We start from the raw sequence: 18,793 nt of genomic DNA, 5'->3' as shown, positions 1-18,793 counted from the left end.
ACCCAGCCTCTGACCTGCTCTTGTAGCCACAGTATTTATGTGGCTGGTCCTGTTAATTTTCTGGTCACTGGTGACCCCCAGGATGTTGATGATGGGGGATTCGGCGATGGTAATGTCGTTGAATGTCAAGGGGAGGTGATTAGACTCTCTCTTGTTGGAGATGGTCATTGCCTCGCACTTGTCTGGCACGAATGTTACTTGCCACTTATCAGCCTATGCCTGGATGTTGTCCAGGTCTTGCTGTATGCGGGCACGGACTGCTTCATTATCTAAGGGGTTGCAAATGCAACTGAACACTGTGCAATCATCAGCGAACATCCCCATTTCTGATCTTATGATGGAGGGAAGGTCATTGATGAAGCAGCTGAAGATGGTTGGGCCTAGGACACTGCCCTGAGGAACTCCTGCAGCAATGTCCTGGGGCTGAAATGATTGGCCTCCAAGAACCACTACCATCTTCTTTTGTGTTAGGTATGACTCCAGCCACTGAAGAGTTTTCCCCCTGATTCCCATTGACTTCAATTTTACTAGGGCTCCTTGGTGTCACACTCGGTCAAATGCTGTCTTAATGTCAAGGGTGGTTACTCTCACCTCACCTCTGGAATTCAGCTCTTTGTCCATGTTTGAACCACGGCTGTAATGAGGTCTGGAACCGAGTGGTCCTGGCGGAACCCAAACTGAGCATCGGTGAGCAGGTTATTTGTGAGTAAGTGCCACTTGATAGCACTGTCGACGGCACCTTCCATCACTTTGCTGACGATTGAGAGTGGACTGATGGGGCGGTAACTGGCTGGATTGGATTTGTCCTGCTTTTTGTGGACAGGACATACCTGGGCAATTTTCCACATTGTCGGGTAGATGCCAGTGTTGTAGCTGTACTGGAACAGCTTAGCCAGAGGCGCGGCTAGTTCTGGAGCACAAGTCTTCAGCACTACAGCCGGGATGTTGTCGGGGCCCATAGCCTGTGATGTATCCAGTGCACTCAGCTGTTTCTTGATATCACGTGGAGTGAATCGAATTGGCTGAAGACTGACTTCTGTGATGATGGGGATCTCGGGAGGAGGCCGAATTTAATTTGATTGCATACCAATCAGTTGAGATAACACGATGTGCAAATTATACTCTTGAATAGGGCCAACTTAACATGGTACACTGAAAACTACGAGACAGATGAGGAGAAATTTGTTTATGCAATGATCTGGAATGCATTACCTGAAAAGGTGATGGAAGCAGATTCAGTAGTAACTTTCAAAAGGGAATTAGATAAATACTTGAAAAGAAAAAAATTGCATGGCTATGGGGAAAGAGCAGGGTAGTGAGACTTTCAGAGAGCTGGCACAGGTACAATGACCTACGCCTGTACTGTAAGACTCTATGCTGTGGGCAGTATAACATTTATATACTATAAGAAGTAATAATTATCCACTTTATGTATGTGACAAAGTGCTGCAATGTATGGTATAGCATAGTTGTAAACAATTTTACAACACCAAGTTATAGTCCAGCAATTTTATTTTAAATTCACAAGCTTTCGGAGGCTTCCTCCTTCCTCAGGTGAACGAAATGAAAATGAGGAAGGAGGAAGCCTCCGAAAGCTTGTGAATTTAAAATAAAATTGCTGGACTATAACTTGGTGTTGTAAAATTGTTTACAACTGTCAACCCCAGTCCATCACCGGCATCTCCACATCATGGTATAGCATAGTTATGGAGCGCTTAATTGGGCCGTGTGGCGCCTGTTGTTTCGGCGATACACGGCCTCTCCAACATCCAAGATGGCATCTTGGATGTGCACACACATTTCCTGCATGACGTGGTATAGGAGTTAGCGCAGGCGCAGATAACAAACGCTGGAATCACGGAATGGCTTCAATCAGTGTGCAACGCTGATTTAAAGTGATAGAAACCATTTTGGGACTTAACGCTCAACTCAAAGCAGTCTTAACCCAAACCATTTGAATGTGTCTTAGAGTGCCTGGAGGACCCCCCACCAGCGCTATTTAAAGGGACCATGCAGGATTTACAGGCTAGTGACTGGATTATTGCTTCTGGCTGCTGAGACATTTGTAAATTTTTGGAGGTCACCTATACTTGAATACCAGGACGCGGGGACATAGCCTAACATTTAGAGCCAGAATGTGCAGGAGTGAAGTTAAGAAATGCTTCCACACGCAAAGGGTGGGAGAAGTTTGGAACGCTCTTCTGTAAACGGCAGTTGATGCTAGCTCACTTGTGAATTCTAAATCTGAGATTGATAGATTTCTGTGAACCAAGGGCATTAAGGGATATGGAGCTAAGGTGGGCATATGGAGTTAGGCCACAGGCTCGTGGGGCTAAATGCCACTGCCACTTGCTGCCTCTTGATATGCGCCACCTTCTCCTGCAAGAAAGCGGGACGTGTGCCTGGGTGATGTGCATGTCATGGTTGAATAGCTGCCAGTGTGTGTGACCTGTGAGTTGAGGATGGACGGCTTGAAACAGTGGTAATGTGTAAGAGTGAGAGGAAGCATCTGATTGGAAGAGTTGAGTACTGATGGAAAGAGTTTATTGGTATGTGGGTGATGGGGGGTGTAGTGCGTGGTGCAGTTGATAGGAGAAGCCACTTGACAGTTGACCTCACTCACCTTGACCACTCATGTGAAAGCATTGAACTTCTTCCTGCACTGCATCCATGTTCATGATGCTGTGCGCCTGGCATTGACTTCATCCCCCGCTGCCTCCCACTGTCTTTCGAGTATATAACTGGAGGGCCTCTTGCCCTCCCCCTCCACGGATATAGGATGTCCCTCCTTCTGTGCACCTCTTGCACCCAAGGTCTCTAGTGCATCAGCAGAGAACCTTGGTGCACGCACTCTCGCAGGCCTGGTACCAACTCAGATCGGCAGATTGGTGAGGTCTGGCGTGCAGATTGGAGGATGTGGGATTTAGTAGTGCGAACCTTTATTCAATGTTTTAACATAACTCATCAGTGTGTAAACATAGGGATGGGATCTGCAACTGTGTTTTAAGTGTGCGATGTCTGATCTCCGTTCAGACTCAGTGCAGACAGTAGACTGTTATTTTCATCAAATAACAGGTACCAGCCACCTATAAGAGGTTTCTAAGAAACATCCTCCCTTTAAGAGACTGAGCTCTCTCTGCTGGTGGAAAGTGCGAATTGCATTGATTCCACGTGGAAAGGAAGGCTGATTGCAGGTAAGTCCTCGGGTGAGTCCAAACTTGCGTCCTTCCTGTGTAGGGTCCACAGGACGCGGGGTACTAGTGCATTGCATTACCCCTGCCCAAAACGGACCTTTATCCAATTTTTCCCCCATTGAGTTTAGCCAATTCACAGAGATGTACCATGCTGCAGGAAGACAATGCAGTCGTCATGTCCTGGAGGTGGAAACATGGGTGGGGGGGCGGAATTTTAACCCTCATGAACAGGCGGATTGGGGGCGGGTGGGAAGTTAATATAATTAATTTTTCTGGCGTGACTGCAACCTGGCCCCAATACACCCACTTCAGGGTTTATTGGAGGTGTGTTTGGATTTGTGCTACTTGCTGGAGTCGGGTCGCTAATTAGTGCAGGTGGGCGGGATTTATCAGAGCAATTAACGTCATTATGAAACTTAATTAGGTCTTTATAAATTGATTTTAACAGACCTTCAAATTTAACTTCTCCCGGAGTTCGTGAATCTCGCCAGTGAAATGGAGGTGAGATTGATCCGCAGTTCATCGGGGTATTTAAAGTAGTGATTGCCCCACGCGAATAAAGGCTCAGTTATTGCAGCTGGTGTCTCAGTTCCATTTGGCAAACATTTGGCAGAGAGTTCTGGTGTTGATTCAGCTTTTTTTCAGAATTTTGGAGCCTTTCAAGCTGACAAGATCAGGATGGGGGGGGGGGGGGGGGGAGGGGGGGGGGGAGGGGGGCGCAATGGATGTATTCGAGAGGACGTCGGAGGAGGAAGACAATGACCATTCATGGCAGCCACGCTGTGCTGTATTGGGATCAGCAGGTGCTCAAGACAGAGGTGGACAACCCAGATCTGGAGAACAGCAGAGAGGGCAGCAACAGAGGGGCCGAGAACACAGGAGGCACTACCCACGTGAGAGGGTCTACAGACAGAGGCTGAGCTTCCTGGACCTCTCCGAGGAGCAGTGCTTACGCAGGCTCAGATTGAGCCAGCAGGTGGTTGGAGACATCTGCAGCCTCCTTCAAGAAGAGCTGCTCCCTGCTGGACCTGGTGGTCAGGCATGGCCTGTCGCTGTAAAAGTCACCACTGTCCTCAATTTCTTTGCCTCTGGTTCCTCCCAGGACGCCACCAAAGACATCTCCAGAGTGTCTCAGTCGGCTGTACATAAACATATAAGGCAGGTAAAGGATGGGTTATTTACCTGGGTGTCCACTTATGTGAATTTTCCCCCATGACAACAATAGCCAGAATGAACAGGCAGTCAGTTTCACCTCTCTGGCTGGCTTCCCATGGGTGCAGCACGCAATCGATTGCACACGCATGGCAATCCGAGGATCCCACATGAACCAGGAGTTTTTATCAACCGCAAGGGATTTTACTCCATCAATGCACAGCAGGTGTGCAACCACAAGAAGAGATTTCTGCAGGTGTGCGCCAGATTCCCTGACAGCTGTCATGATATGTTTATACTGCGGCAGTCCAACATTCCAGACCTCTTCCTACCAGGAGACGGACTTAAGGCTGGGTCATTGGAGATAAGGGATACCCCCTTCAAATTTGACACGTGAGGAACCCTACCAAAGAGGAGAATGAGCACGACAACAAGAGCCACATGACCACCAGATATGTCATTGAGCAAGCCATCGGCATGTTGACGATGCGCTTAAAGTGCTTGGATAGGTCTGGAGGCGCCCTTCAACACTCGCCAGTGAAGATGTCGAGAATCATAGTGGTGTGCTGCATCCTGCACAACATCATGCCACAGAGAGGATTAGAGGTGGACGACGATGAAGGCGCTTGTCAATCATCCTCTGATGACAAGAACATTGAAGAAGAGGAGGAAGAGGACGATGAACAATATGAAGATGGAGCACCCATCGCCAGACCAGCCGTGTACATTGAAGCCTGGGATGCCAGGGATGCCCTCATATCTCAAAGGTTCACTTAGCCAGAGTGGGTAAAGAAACATTGGAATACTCCGGCCGGCTTCCACCACTACCAATACCCCCTCACCCCCCCAACTATAGACAAAACAGTCCTTCAATCATGCATACACCCTTTCCACATCCACCAATGGGTCCCGTCATGTATTGGCATTCGTCATGAAGCAAATGAAAGGGCAAATTGGCACTCAGGACACAATAATGGGCAAGACGTGGAAGTGGTTCTAATCAATAAGTTTTATGTGCCAATTTAAAAAAAGGAAACTTCACAGCATAACATTTCTTCAAACAGCCATGTGCATACCCTTGGTGAATTACAATTGCTTTCTCTTACGTTTCCTACCGCTTTTACATGGTGCATCCTCGGTGGCTTCAGCAGAGGCAGTGACGGGCTGCTCAGATCCATGCTGTGATTGCTGAGATGCTTTTGGCCTACGACCTCTTGGTCTTGGAGCCCCGGAGGGCCCCGCTATAGACTGCTCCACCTGCACCTGTGCAGGGGCACACTCGGCCATCGGGAGAGGAGACAGCATGTCGGGTACTAGTTGGGGGGGTGGGGGGAGCAACGGGTGTGACAGGGGAGCGCTTTGTGTGGAATTCCCACTTCCATGTCACCTTTCGCCATCATCCCTCTCCTGGGCCAGCGCCACATCACTCCTACCACCCTGCTGAAGAGCAGTGAAGAGTAAAAGGCCTGTAAGAGACTCTGCCCCCTTTCTTGATGATAAATGTCCTTGCAGAATGGAATATTTCAGTGAAGGAACAAGATAAATGAAGCGAACTAACTCACCAGCAGAATTACTCGGGTTAGCTTTTATCAGTTTGCCCTGAGAGATCTTTAGTACTCGTGCAGTTGGGTGTAAAGTAATCAGACACATCTGTGAGAACCCCACTGTGTGTTTTGTGATTTTAAAACTGGGACTTTACAGGGGGCGAAAACAAAACAGGCAAGAGATTTGCACCACCTTGAAAGATGTAACCAGCCATTACCAAACTAGCAACTTTCAATGCATGAGATCCTATTGCAGGAAAAGTAGTAATGAGCTACTGAGGCACGCTCACCTCAGCTAGATTTTTTTGCCTCTCTCATGAGATTACATGGCTGCTGATGGTGGGAGTATTGAGGGTCATGATGCTTAATTGCAGCATATTCTATGGAACAGGCTCGATGTATCAGCTGGTCGTCTCCCATCCTTCATTTTCGTATGTTCAAACGTATTCATTATTCCACCACCAGTTAAGCAAAATATTATAACAAATTGATTGCTTTCATAATTTCCTTGGTGTGTGTATCAACACGTGTGTACATGGGGTCGCCAATTTAAAATTGTCAGCAAGAGAGTGAGGAGATTTATTTGTGCAGAAAATTGCTAGATTCTGGAATGCTTTGCCAAAGTGGAAGCAAAGGCCATTGCATCTCTTCAGGGAAATGTTAATGAATATTTGAAGTGAAGAAAGATGCAGGGCTGTGGTGTGAGGGCAGGACAATGGCATTAGATTCAGAATGCTCCAGCAAAGAGCTGCCACAGGCATGATGGGCCGACTGGCCTCGTTCTGTGCTGTAAGCTTCTATGCTTCTAAGGAAAATGTACACAAAAGAATCACAGAAGTACAGGGAGGAAAGTGTTAGGATACAGGACAAGTCTGGTTGTGATGTGAGAGCACTAAATACTGCTTGGTAACAAAGTCAATGGGGCCGATTTTCGGATGGCCGAGCAGGTGCATTGGAGGCAGGGTGACTCCGAAAATGGCAGAATCCCAGAGCGGGTTCGGAGCCTGGCTCCAACCCGCTCACTTCCAGGTTCCCCAATGACGTGTTCCAGTGCGCGCGCAGCTCCCGCATGCGGGACTCCCAACGGCAATTAAAGCCGGCGGGCTGATAATTTAGATACTTATTTAGGAAGTTGAGGTACTTGACAGACCTCATTGATTGGAGATTTTGGCAGGGGTGCAATTTTGAAGCATCCTCAGTGTGTTTCCCGTACTGTGGGAAACATTCCCTGTTGCAACAGACGTGTTTCAGCCAGCAGCTGGTGAGAGCTGCAAAGGATTATTTGACAGTTGGGGGGAAAACCTCATTTATTGCAGCAGGGCACTCTGTCACTTCAGACAAAGTTTTGGCTGCAACACCTTTGTCTTTCCACTCAATATTCTTAATTTATACCCTAACCTCTGCTGTGCAAACACGTTAACTACTTTGCGGACCCCCTCAAACTCACACCGTCAGGATGGGGGGCGCCATGGCTGCATTCATCACTTCATCCGAGGACGAGGAACATCACCAGCCTCGCCAGGCACGCTGTCCACCTCCGCCACGTGGAGCTCCACAACACAGTGCTGCACCACAGGCACCTGCACAACAGCAGGGAGGGCAACAACAGAGAGAGCAGCGTCACAGGAGGCACTACCCTCGCCACAGGGTCTACAGTCCGAGGCTCAGCTTCCTGGACCTCTCTGAGGAGCAGTGCATACGGAGGCTCAGAGTCAGTCGCCAGGTAGTCGCAGACATCTGTAGCCTCCTTCATGCTGAGCTGCTCCCAGCTGGCCCGAGCAGCATCTTCTTACTTGTTGCTGTCAAAGTCACCACTGCCCTCAACTTCTTCACCTCCAGATCATTCTAGGGTGCCACCAGGGACATCGCTGGGGTCTCCCAGTCGTCTGCACACAAGTGCATAAGGTAGGTCTCCGACGGCTTGTTTCACAGGGCCTCACACTATGTCAACTTCCCCACGGATGACCTCAGCCAGACGGAGAGGGCAGTGAGATTCCACGCTGTGGCTGGCTTCCCTCAGGTGCAGGGTGTAATCGATTGCACCCATATAGCAATACGAGCACCTCCACATGAGCCAGGACTGTTCATCAACAGGAAGGGCTATCACTCCTTCAACACTCAGCTCACCTGTGACCACCGCAAGAGATTCCTCACGTGTGCGCCAGATACCCTGGCAGCTGCCACGATTCCTTCATCCTCCGGGAGTCCAACATCCCGCCCCTCTTCCACGCACTGAACATCCACAAGGGCTGGCTCCTCGGGGAGAAGGGATACCCCCTGCACACGTGGCTCATGACACCCCTGAGGAACCCCACCACTGAGCAACAGCGTCGATATAACGACAGCCACATCGTTACCAGGTCTACAATTGAGCAGGCTATAGGGCTGCTCAAGAGGCACATCAGGTGCTTTGTTCGTTCTGGGGGAGCGCTTCAGTACGCACCAGACAGAGTGGGACGCATTATAGTCGTCTGTTGTGCCCTGCACAACAGGGCATAACAGAGAGGAGTGCCACTGGAGGAGGCCCCATCCACATCTGCCACCCATATTGAGGAGGAGGAGGAGGAGGAGGAGGAGGAGGAGGAGGATGAGGCAGAGGAAGAGGAGCAACCCATGGACAGAACAACGGCTCACCTGGGTGCTCGTGAGGCCAGGGAGTTGGACTGACGTGTGAACAGTTCTCCTAACATCAGACAGTGTGGGAGGTGAGTAAGTGCAGGTAAGTTGAGGATGAGCTTTGAGTGGGTGTGAGGGGTGATGTGATAGAGTAGTGTTGGCAGTGCTGAAGGAGTTGTGGGATGGGGGCGGTGATGTGGAAGACGGAATGTAGGAGAATGAGTAAGTGTACTCACTTTGGCTGACCTAGTTAGGTCATTGAAGCGCTTCCTGCACTGGTCCCAGGTGCGGGAGATGTTGCTGCTGCTGGTGACCTCCTCTGCCACCTCGAGCCAGGCCTTCTTGGTGGCAGAGGCAGGCCACTTCCCCCTGTCCGCCGGGTAGAAGATCTCCCTCCTCCTCCTCACCCCATCCAGTAAGACCTGGAGTGAGGCATCATTAAACCTGGGGGCAGCCTTTTCCCTGGGCTACTCCATGGTGCTGGGTGGTTCTTTGCTGCAGGATCAGTCAATGGAGGACTGCCCCTTTAAATAGGGCTCCTCCAGCTCACAGCCTGTGATGCAGGTGCGCTGTCCGCCCGCTGCGCAGGTTTCCGACGGGATACCGGAAGCCACGTTAAGTGGCTTCAATTTACCTGCGATTGCGTGGGGAACGGACGGATTTTACTGGGCGGGTTACCACGTGCCCAGTGGCCCCCCCCCCCCGCTGCCAACCCACCTCCCTGGTAATATCAGGGCCAATTCAAAACAAATGATATTACAGGAAATATAATAGAACATTGCAATTAGAGTTAATAATTGTTATCCTAATGCTTCATGACATTGTATCTCCATTCTTCTCGTGAAAAGGCTCTATACTAGTTAACCTTGCCCTAATACTGCGGATAGATATCAGCCACTCCAGTAATTATTATGCTTGGACATGATGTTAGAAAAGTTACACAACGGCACATGTAATCATTTCAGCTGAACTTATCTACGTGCTTTCAGGCTAGCCAGCAACAAAAAAATGAATTGGAATCCTCTTAGTTAGTTCTAAATATAACTTAATCTGGTGCCTGTTTGCTTTCTATTGATCTTATTATCATATTCCTAGTATTTCAGTGCCAAATGATAATTTACCTCCTGGACTTAATCATTGTGTGTTAATGTAAATCTTTTTAATGTTAATGAAGGTATCACAAATAGGGATCGGTGAGCAAAGGGGAGACTGACAGAACAAAATTAAACTCAGTTTTATGCAGGCTTTGGTTCTTATTAACAATCTGCCTGGAGTTGTTCCCCTTAGAAATGTAAGAAAACTTTAATAATCTGGAGGTAAACTTCTCATAATAAAGCTAGAGACAGATTGGACAAGTTACAACTGCTATAAATGAACTATCTTGGGTGAATTGTTCACAAATGTTATTGCACCAATCTGCAGGAGTTTTTTTTCACACTTATTTCCTCCAGTTTTCTTTCCTTCTCTTCTGAAGGTGCTAATTCTTTCTGGGGTACAGTTCCACAGGTGCCTGCAGCTGTCTGATTCGCACTCAGGTGGTCGTTCTTCATGTGTGAGCCTAGTTGGTGACTGTTGGCAGGCTGTTCACCTTTAAGGAGTATCATAGCCAAGCCCGATCCCGTCCTCACTTAACTTCCATATGCATACTTCCAAGCAGGAGCAGTATGCTTGGCTGATTTCACCTCCCTAGCTCAGGGATGCCGAGATCAGGTCAGCATGAACTAGAAATCAAACCTAGGACTATCTGGTCTATAATGGCTCAATCACGTGCTATCTTTATTGGGAGGGGAGCACAGTGAATATATTTAACTAGCCAATCTCTCTTCTCTCTGATTGTGAAAGGAAATCAGCTTTGTAGAACTGAGACAAAGAGAGTGAAATTGGTCTCGGCAGTAGTGCAAATTGGGCGATAGTGAATAGGCAGCCTGCTTTACATCCCGCAGATTTTCTTTTCCATAGTGTTGCTGATTTGTTAGCGTCTGTTTTTCGCTACTGCCCAAGAACAATTTCACCCGCAAAGAAACCGAATCAAGAAACATGAAAGCTATTTCTGTTTCTAATTCTATTTATTGCAGCCATACTTGCATATTCAGTGCAATGAATAACAATACAGAAGTAAATGGGACACACATTCAGTGTTAATCTTCCATTCAGTTAAACTGCTTCAGTGGAGGGACTCTGTAGACCAATATTAAAATCCATAGCAGTGTATAAAGCAGATTGTGCTTGACTTCAATTTCTGAATTCCACTTGCATTCATTTGCAATTTGAATTTGAAATTAATTTACATTTTAAAATGATTTAGATTTTATTTCAATATCTGTCATTGCCTGGGCAGTTTTTTGACATAATTATAGATCAGTAGCACAGAAATGTTGTACCCTTTTCTGTTGTATGAAAATGTAAATGCTCGCCTTACTTTTCTGCATTTTATTTAAATAAGCTGAAGAAAAAAATCAGAGATAGTTAAAAATGCTTATTGGAACACTCCTGTGAATTGACTAGTTACTAAGGTTTAGTTATTCCATAAGCATCTTCCTGGTCCAATGCAAATTTTAGATGTTTAGTAGGTTATTTCTTCTCTTGCTGTGTTTTAAAAAAAAAATGTTGTTAGGATATTAGTGATGTTGGCAAGGTGCTGGTGGGCCTTCTTCTAGTGATTGTTTTTGCTTGGCCATTTCAGAGGGCATTTAGAATCAACCACATAGTGTGGGACTGGAGCCATTTTTAGGCCAGACGTGGTAGGCGTGGCTAATTACCTTTCCTGAAGGACATTAATGGCACAGGTTTTTTTACAACAAGCTGGCAGCTTTCATGGTCATTTTCTGGTGCCAGAAACAAATTAACGGATTGATTAAATACAAATTCACAATTTGCCATGATGGGATTTGAACTCATGACCTCTTGAGTTGCTGTTCTCCATTATTATACCCTAGAATCCAGTCATAACCCAGTATGTGTACTGGATATCGCACTTGAAGTGCAAATAAATAAAATAATAAAATGTTAATGGGATGTGATTCATCCCTAAGATGCATGACTGCTCAAACATATTCCAGAGTGTGGTGTTCGCAGCAATATTTGAAAATAATGATTTCTTATTGTTCGATGCTTTACATCTATCATTTTCTGGTTTTGGTAGTTATGGACATCAGGCTCCTGTAATCAAATTGTACAATTTGATGAGGAATGATATCAGGCTGTAGCTTACCAACTGCTACAGTGGAATGTCATGACTTCTACATTACATGTAGGGTAAAACATGAGCAGGCATGTGTCACAGGGCCGTAAACACTCAAGGGTGTTTCAACAACTTAACATTACAGGGTCAATGTTGCAAAGCCCTGCTCTTGGAAAATCAGAAGCATTGCAAATTTACCCAAAGTGCAGACAGCAAAACTGAAATAGGTTATATATTCATCATAACTCTGAGAGTATGCTACAGCCTCCAATGCTCATGCTTTCTTTTACATGATAGATAATTTTTACTGTACCCAGGAGTCTTATGGTTGCAACTTGGAAACACTGAGGCTCGAGGAGTGCCAGCTCAATTAAACAGTTGCCAAATGCATCATGCAGCAGGAATCTAGGTAATTGAGAGCACCATGAGGAACATAAGATCATCATACAACAGGAAGAAGTATGTTTTACTTTGAAATTGTCGGCTATCCTTTTATAGAAGTGTTTGAGGTATTTATTTACTTCAATCTGCTGCAATGCTGTCACCTGTCAAGGGGTTGAGTTGCATCATAAACCACGACAGTGAAGATCAAATGTGTTCTACTACTGTGCAACACTCTCCAGTGTGTGTCACTCAGCATGATAAGAAATAGAGCAACCTCACCTTTTCCCTGCAAGCAGTTTACCACTTTTTCCAGTTTTTTGTCAGCAGAATATCATGATGGACAGAATCAGCCCGTCACCTGCTGTTTATGTACTACACACAGAAGTGGCGCTTTATGTTTAAATTGTTTCCACATTCCAAAAGAGCATTGGATATATACTTGAAAAGGAAAAATTTCCAGGGCTATGGGGAAAGAGCAGGGGATTGGGACTAATTGGATAGCTCTTTCAAAGAGCTGGCACGGGCACGATGGGCTGAATGGCCTCCTCCTGTGCTGTATGATTTTCTCCTCACCTTTTCTTGACAACGGTGACTCATGCTCAGATACAGTTCTATAGGCACCAGCAGCCCTATAGCATTTTTCCGAGAAGCCATTTGTGAGCCTGGCTAATAAGATCTAAAAGCTGTTGAATCCGGAAGCTTCACAGCTAAGCCTGATCTTGTCTTTGCCAAAAGTGTTGGATAGCAATAAGGAGCAGAACTCTGGCTGATATTTTTTCTCAGCCAAGCTGAGGGTAATTGCAGTAACTCTACTGTTGTCCTGACTATAATCAAATAACTCAGCATTGGCCAGGGATCAGGTTTGGGACCTCTTTCTGTACAGTTCAGTTCGCCATCGAGAGAGACAAGATTTGTATTGAACCCTGTGAGTTAGCCCACAAATGATCCTTGGATTTGTTTTACTAGCTGATGCAAGGGACTATCATAGTGTCAATATACTGTAGTATGCTAAAATCCACATTCTAACAAAAAAAGTCCCTACATGTGCAGTTACCAAGCATATTTAACAACACTATATAAACTGAAAACAATACTATAGTGGAAGCACTATCAATACGTGTCATCCACCCATTCATGTGAATTACAGCTCTTGTGTGTAACAGATTTGTAGAAGGACAGCTGAAGGGCTCCTTCATGGAGCCAAGAAGTCAAGCATTTCATCCAAAAATCCTGTTTATGTTGGCAGAAAAGCCTTGTGCAATGTGCTAACAAAATGGCCTTTTTATAGAACAATTGGGACCCGTCCTTGTTTTCTCATGCAGGCCCTGCCAAGTTTTGCTGTGAATATCACAACATTTGGTGTGTACTTGAGCAAAAGTAGCAAGATAGCTTAAAACTGACTTTTGAAGTGATGAACTGAATACATTAGTAAGTATAAGCATTCACCTGGCAGCAGCAGAGTCTGTTAACTAAAGGTTAACAACCCTTAAAGGGGCAGCTCTTCCACAATAATTTGTGCTGCCTGGACATTATCTAAGATTTCACCTCAAACAATGCAATGCATAAGAATTACTATATTGTGCAATTGTGCTACAGAAGGTATTAGGATTGGTTATATTAATGTAGCATTAATAGTGTCAATGTCACAGATAAACCCAATCAATTGTAAAGTATTACTTTTGTCACTGTCTGAGGCTGAACCAGACCATTCACAACCTTGGCATCCTATTTGATCTTGACCTGAGCTTCTGACTCTATATCCTCTCCATCATCAAGACCGCCTACTTCCACCTCCCTAACATCGCCCGTCTCCGTCCCTGCCTCAGCTCATCTGCTGCTGAAACCCTCATCTATGCCTTTGTTACCTCTAGATTCGACTATTCCAATGCTGTCCAGGCCGGCCTCCCATCTTGCACCCTCTGCAAACTTGAGCACATCCAAAACTCTGCTGCCCGAATCCTAACTCACACCAAGTCCCGTTCACCCATCACCCTGTGCTCGCTGACCTACTTTGGCTCCCGGTCTGGAAACACCTCAATTTTAAAATTCTCATCCTTGTGTTCAAATCCCTCCATAGTCTCGTCCCTTCCTATCTCTGGAACCTAGTCCAGCCCTACAACTCTCCAAGAACTCAACACTCCTCCAATTCCGGCCTCTAGTGCATCCCTGATTCTCATCACTCCACCATTGGTGGGCTTGCCTTCTGCTGCTTAGGCCCAAAGGTCTGCAATTTCCTCGAACAACCTCTCCGCCTCTCTACTTTTCTCTCCTCCTTTAAGACGCTCCTTAAAACCTACCTCTTTGACCAAGCTTTGGATCACCTGTGCTAATATTTTCTTGTGTGGTTCAGCGTCCAATTTGTTTGATAACGCTCCTGTGAAGCACTTTGGGACATTTTACTACGTTAAAGGTGCTATATAAATGCAAGTTATTGTTGTTGTCTGTCACATCGAATCATTGCATGTTCAAACTCAGAAGCAGGACATTTGGCCCATCAAGTCAGTGCTGATGTTTTCCTCCATATATGCCACCTACTTGGTCTAATTCCACTCAGCTCCCATTTTCTTTAATACTTCTGACAATCCTAATTCAGTAGCACGATTCCATAACAGTAATTCTTGTGCATCACATTGTTTGAGGTGAAATCTTCGGAAATGTCCTTGGGACATCCTGAGGATATGAACAGCACTGTATGAATACAAGTCCTTTATTTATATGGATGTAGAATCATAAGCGTCGATTTTAACCCTCTGTGCCTGACGAGAACAGTACTCGCTGGGGGGAGGGGGTTAAAATATTGGCACCGTGGTGCTCACCTTGTCCTCGCTACACTTGCGCCCCACCTCATTTTAACGGGCAGATTTGGGACAGCGTCGCAGACCGTTGCCGCAGGCAGGTGACGGTCTCGTTGCAATGCAAAAGTCAGGGTCTGATGATGTTATTCAGTCTCCGAGTTTTTAATGCGCGGTCGCATGGTCGTCACCTGGTACCAGCCTCACCAGGGAAACCTGGCACACGCAGAAGCAGGCCCAGAAGGTAATTTAATTAATATTTTGAGGTTTTCTGGTGATCTAGGAGTGCTCCTCTGGGCCCCACAACGAAATCTTGGGCCTCTGCTGCTCCGGTCTTCCCCTCCCTTCCTGACCCTGATCATGTTTGACTCCTCTCCCCAACGCACCTATTGGACTGCTGGGAGCCGTTCCCGTGGGCCGGGCTCACCCTGCTCCTGCCCACCGGCCTCCACATCATTCCTGCTGGGTTAGGGTTGCCAACTCTGGTTGGAGGCATTCCTAGAGGTTTGATCATGTGCTGATCTGACCATTTGACATCTGACCATGCGATGCTTGATAACATGACATCTGATCACGTGACTTCAAAAATGTTATTGCATTTACCTTATAAAGGTATAAACTAAGCAGTACTGGTAACACTCGGATTCCCCTCATATCCAACAGTAATACAATAACTCACTGATAGTCCATATGTAACTGGTAGTAATAAATGAAATGCCCCGATATCCTACTGAAACTAGTAGTAATCCTACAACCTGCTGATATCCACCCTGAAACTATAGCCAGAAATCCCCTGCACTGCATAAAGTGTGGTCAGGCTCCCCAGTTGATGCTACTTTTAATAGGCCCCGTCTCTCTCCCGATCTCATTGGATTCTGGTTTGGACTCCGGTTCCATGTGACCGTGACCACCCTGAACTGGGAGCCTCAGTCAGAGCTGATCTGTACCTGGACTTCACACGTCAAAACCGGCTGGTACAGACCGAACTGAACCAAACCGAGAAATTGCACAAAGGGCAGTGGGCTCAGTGTTTGGGGCATTTCTCACAGGGCACATCGTCCTAAACTCAGCTCAGCCCCAACATTTCTAAACCGCTCCCTGGGCTCTGTCTCAATAAAGGAGTTTTCATAGAATTATGGAAATTACAGCACAGGAGCAGGCCATTCGGCCCCCGGTGCTGGTGTACCATTCCCATTCCCCTCAGATCCTTTTATATTCCTCCTTTTCAAATATTTGTCCCATTCCCGTTTAAATTCATTTTTAGTCTTTACCTCAATAGCCACATGTGATGAAGGATCCCACGTTCTAATAGCCCTCAGTTCCTCCCTTCCCCCTTGGTTCTTTCAGTGAGAATCCTTGGTTTACATTCCCTAGTTCCCCATTTGCCCACTAATAGAAACAACCTTTCACTATTTACCCATATTAATGTCCCCAGGTTTCACTCACCCCTTTACTGGCTGCTCCTCTCTCAGTGCCATTCCCACTCACCACATTGTGGCTGCTGCTCTCGGCTCTGCAGAAAATTGCTGGTCCGTACCCCATTGTTCCCCCCTGGTCGAGCCCTAATTTCCCCGACCCAGTGTCCCCTTCTCTCTCCAACCTCACATCTCCTGATCCCCCCATTTCCATCTCTCCCCCGAGCCCCTATTTCCCAGTCTCCATCTCTCCCCTGAGCCCCCATTCCCCAGTCTCCATCTCTACCCCGAGTCCCCATTCCCCATCTCCATCACCCCCAAGCCCCCATTCCCCATCTCTCCCCGAACCCTCATTCCCCAGTTCCCATCTCTCCCTGAGCCCCCATTCCCCAGTCTCCATCTCTCCCCATGCTCCACTGAGAATAGTCCATAATAAGAATAAGAGGCACTTGATGAATGCAAAGCCCTCCTGCCTCTGGAGCTCCAGCTACCTTAATCACACTGGATATTAAATCCTCAGGTGAGAAGAGCCAATTCCCCAGACTCCATCACTCCTCCCCCCCACCCCCCCGATTTCCGAGTCCCAAGTCCCCTCCCCCCGATTCCAGACGCTCCAGCAGCCCTCTCCTGACAGTTCCCAGCACACCAGTCTGTCGTGGCTCTCTGCGTCGGTGGTCGGGTGATGTCATCAAGCTGGAGGCTTCTCTGATCAGCAACCGGTGATGTCGCAGAGTGTTTTTTCTTGGCGGGGTGGGGGGCGCTGGTGGGCACCGTGACAGGTAATTGGGAAATTTAAAGAGCTGATCTCCCGAGCCACTGGAGGCAGCACTCGGGGAGAAACCCCCAATTCTGGAAAACTCCTGCCAAAAGCCAGGTTCAGGTGGGAGTCAGGCCTGGAGAGTGGTAATGAGATCCCGAGAGTTAATATGGCCTGTGCTACACATGGACGAGTCTACTGATCGCCCCACACTCACCTCAGGTTAAAATCGGCCCTATAGAATTTTACAGCACAGAAAGAGGCCATTTGGCCCATTATGGTCTCTGAAAGAACTATCCAATTAATCTCATTCCCCTGCCCTTTCCCCAAACACTTAAATTTTTCTTTCAGACATTTAGTCATTTTCCTTTCACAAACAATTATAGATTCTGGTCCCACCCTTGTTTCTTGCTGGGCATTATAACCCATTGTGAAAGATAATCCTCCTAACATCTTCCTTCATTCTTTTAGTGATGATCTAAATTTAAGCCTCTAATTACTGACTCACTGACAAGTGGAAATAGTTTTTCCCTATTTAATGTATCAGAACCCTCATAATTTTGAGCACCTCTCTCAGGCCCCTTCTTAACCTTTTATTTGTTCTAATAGAAAGAGCCCCAATTTCTCTCGTTTCTCCTTATAACTAAATATAGGTATGCTACAATTTTTTAAAAAAGGCCTTGACAAGTTCTTGTTTGAGGGGGGCATTGGAGCATAGAGGAGGGGGAGGGGGATTAGTTAAATTGGCCCACTGATGATAACAATTGTCTCTTGTAGTTATGGAGTTGGAGTAATTGCCAAAGTATTTTCCTGAAATTGGTTGCATTTTGTTTTGCTTCCCAGGAATTTGCATTACTAATATTGTGAAGGGCATTGCATGAGGCTACGCAGTCCAGTAGACTAGGTGAACATTTCTGGGCTGTAAGTTTCTTTTCATATGTTTATCTTCCTTTTCATCCATTTATTATATTCTGTTTTTTTCTCTCCCAATTGCACCTTTTTTTCCCTCTGCCCCTGTTATACTGTCCATTTTTAGAAGTGAGTTCTCCAATCATCAGCATTCAGGCAGTTAAAATCGAAAATGAGCATGTCCCATCTGGAATGCATTGCTCTACATTAACCTTTTTTTTAAATTAAGGCAGGTCACATCTTTTATTTTCCTCAGGTATTTAACAGTGTAAATTAGATCAAACTGTCAGAAAGCAATTTGGAACGCAAGAAAGAAAATGTACTACAGACACCAATAAAATATGCAAGTGACTGGCTTTCAGTGGTCATGCATACCAATGACACCATCATTGTAATATTGCTCAGGTTAGAATTCAGCTGTTACTTTTTAATTTTCTGCATGCATCATCATCAATATTGTTCACTACATTTGCTGATTGTGTGGCTATTTCCCATAAGAGTTATTGATTTTCATTTTATTATTCACTGTGGAGATAACAGTGATCCCTTTTTCCTACTCATGTCATCAATAAGAGGAAAGTTACCACCAATACTTGTTAACTACCTGCTGAACTAGTGATACATTTTGTACCCCAGCAGTCACAAAAACTTGCATTTATATAGCATCTTTAATGTAGTAAAATGTCACAAGGCGCTTCACAGGAGCGTTATCAGACAGGATTTGATACCGAGCCACAGAAAGAGATACCAGGACAGGTGAGCAAAAGCTTAGTCAAAGAGGAAGGTTTTAAGGACTTTTAAGGTCTTAAAAGGAGGAGATATAGGTGGAGAGTCGGAAAGCCGGAGAGC

Source organism: Heptranchias perlo, chromosome 14 (assembly GCF_035084215.1).
Source record: "Heptranchias perlo isolate sHepPer1 chromosome 14, sHepPer1.hap1, whole genome shotgun sequence".
Taxonomy (NCBI): Eukaryota; Metazoa; Chordata; class Chondrichthyes; order Hexanchiformes; family Hexanchidae; genus Heptranchias; species Heptranchias perlo.
Note: the sequence above shows the minus strand (reverse complement) of the source record.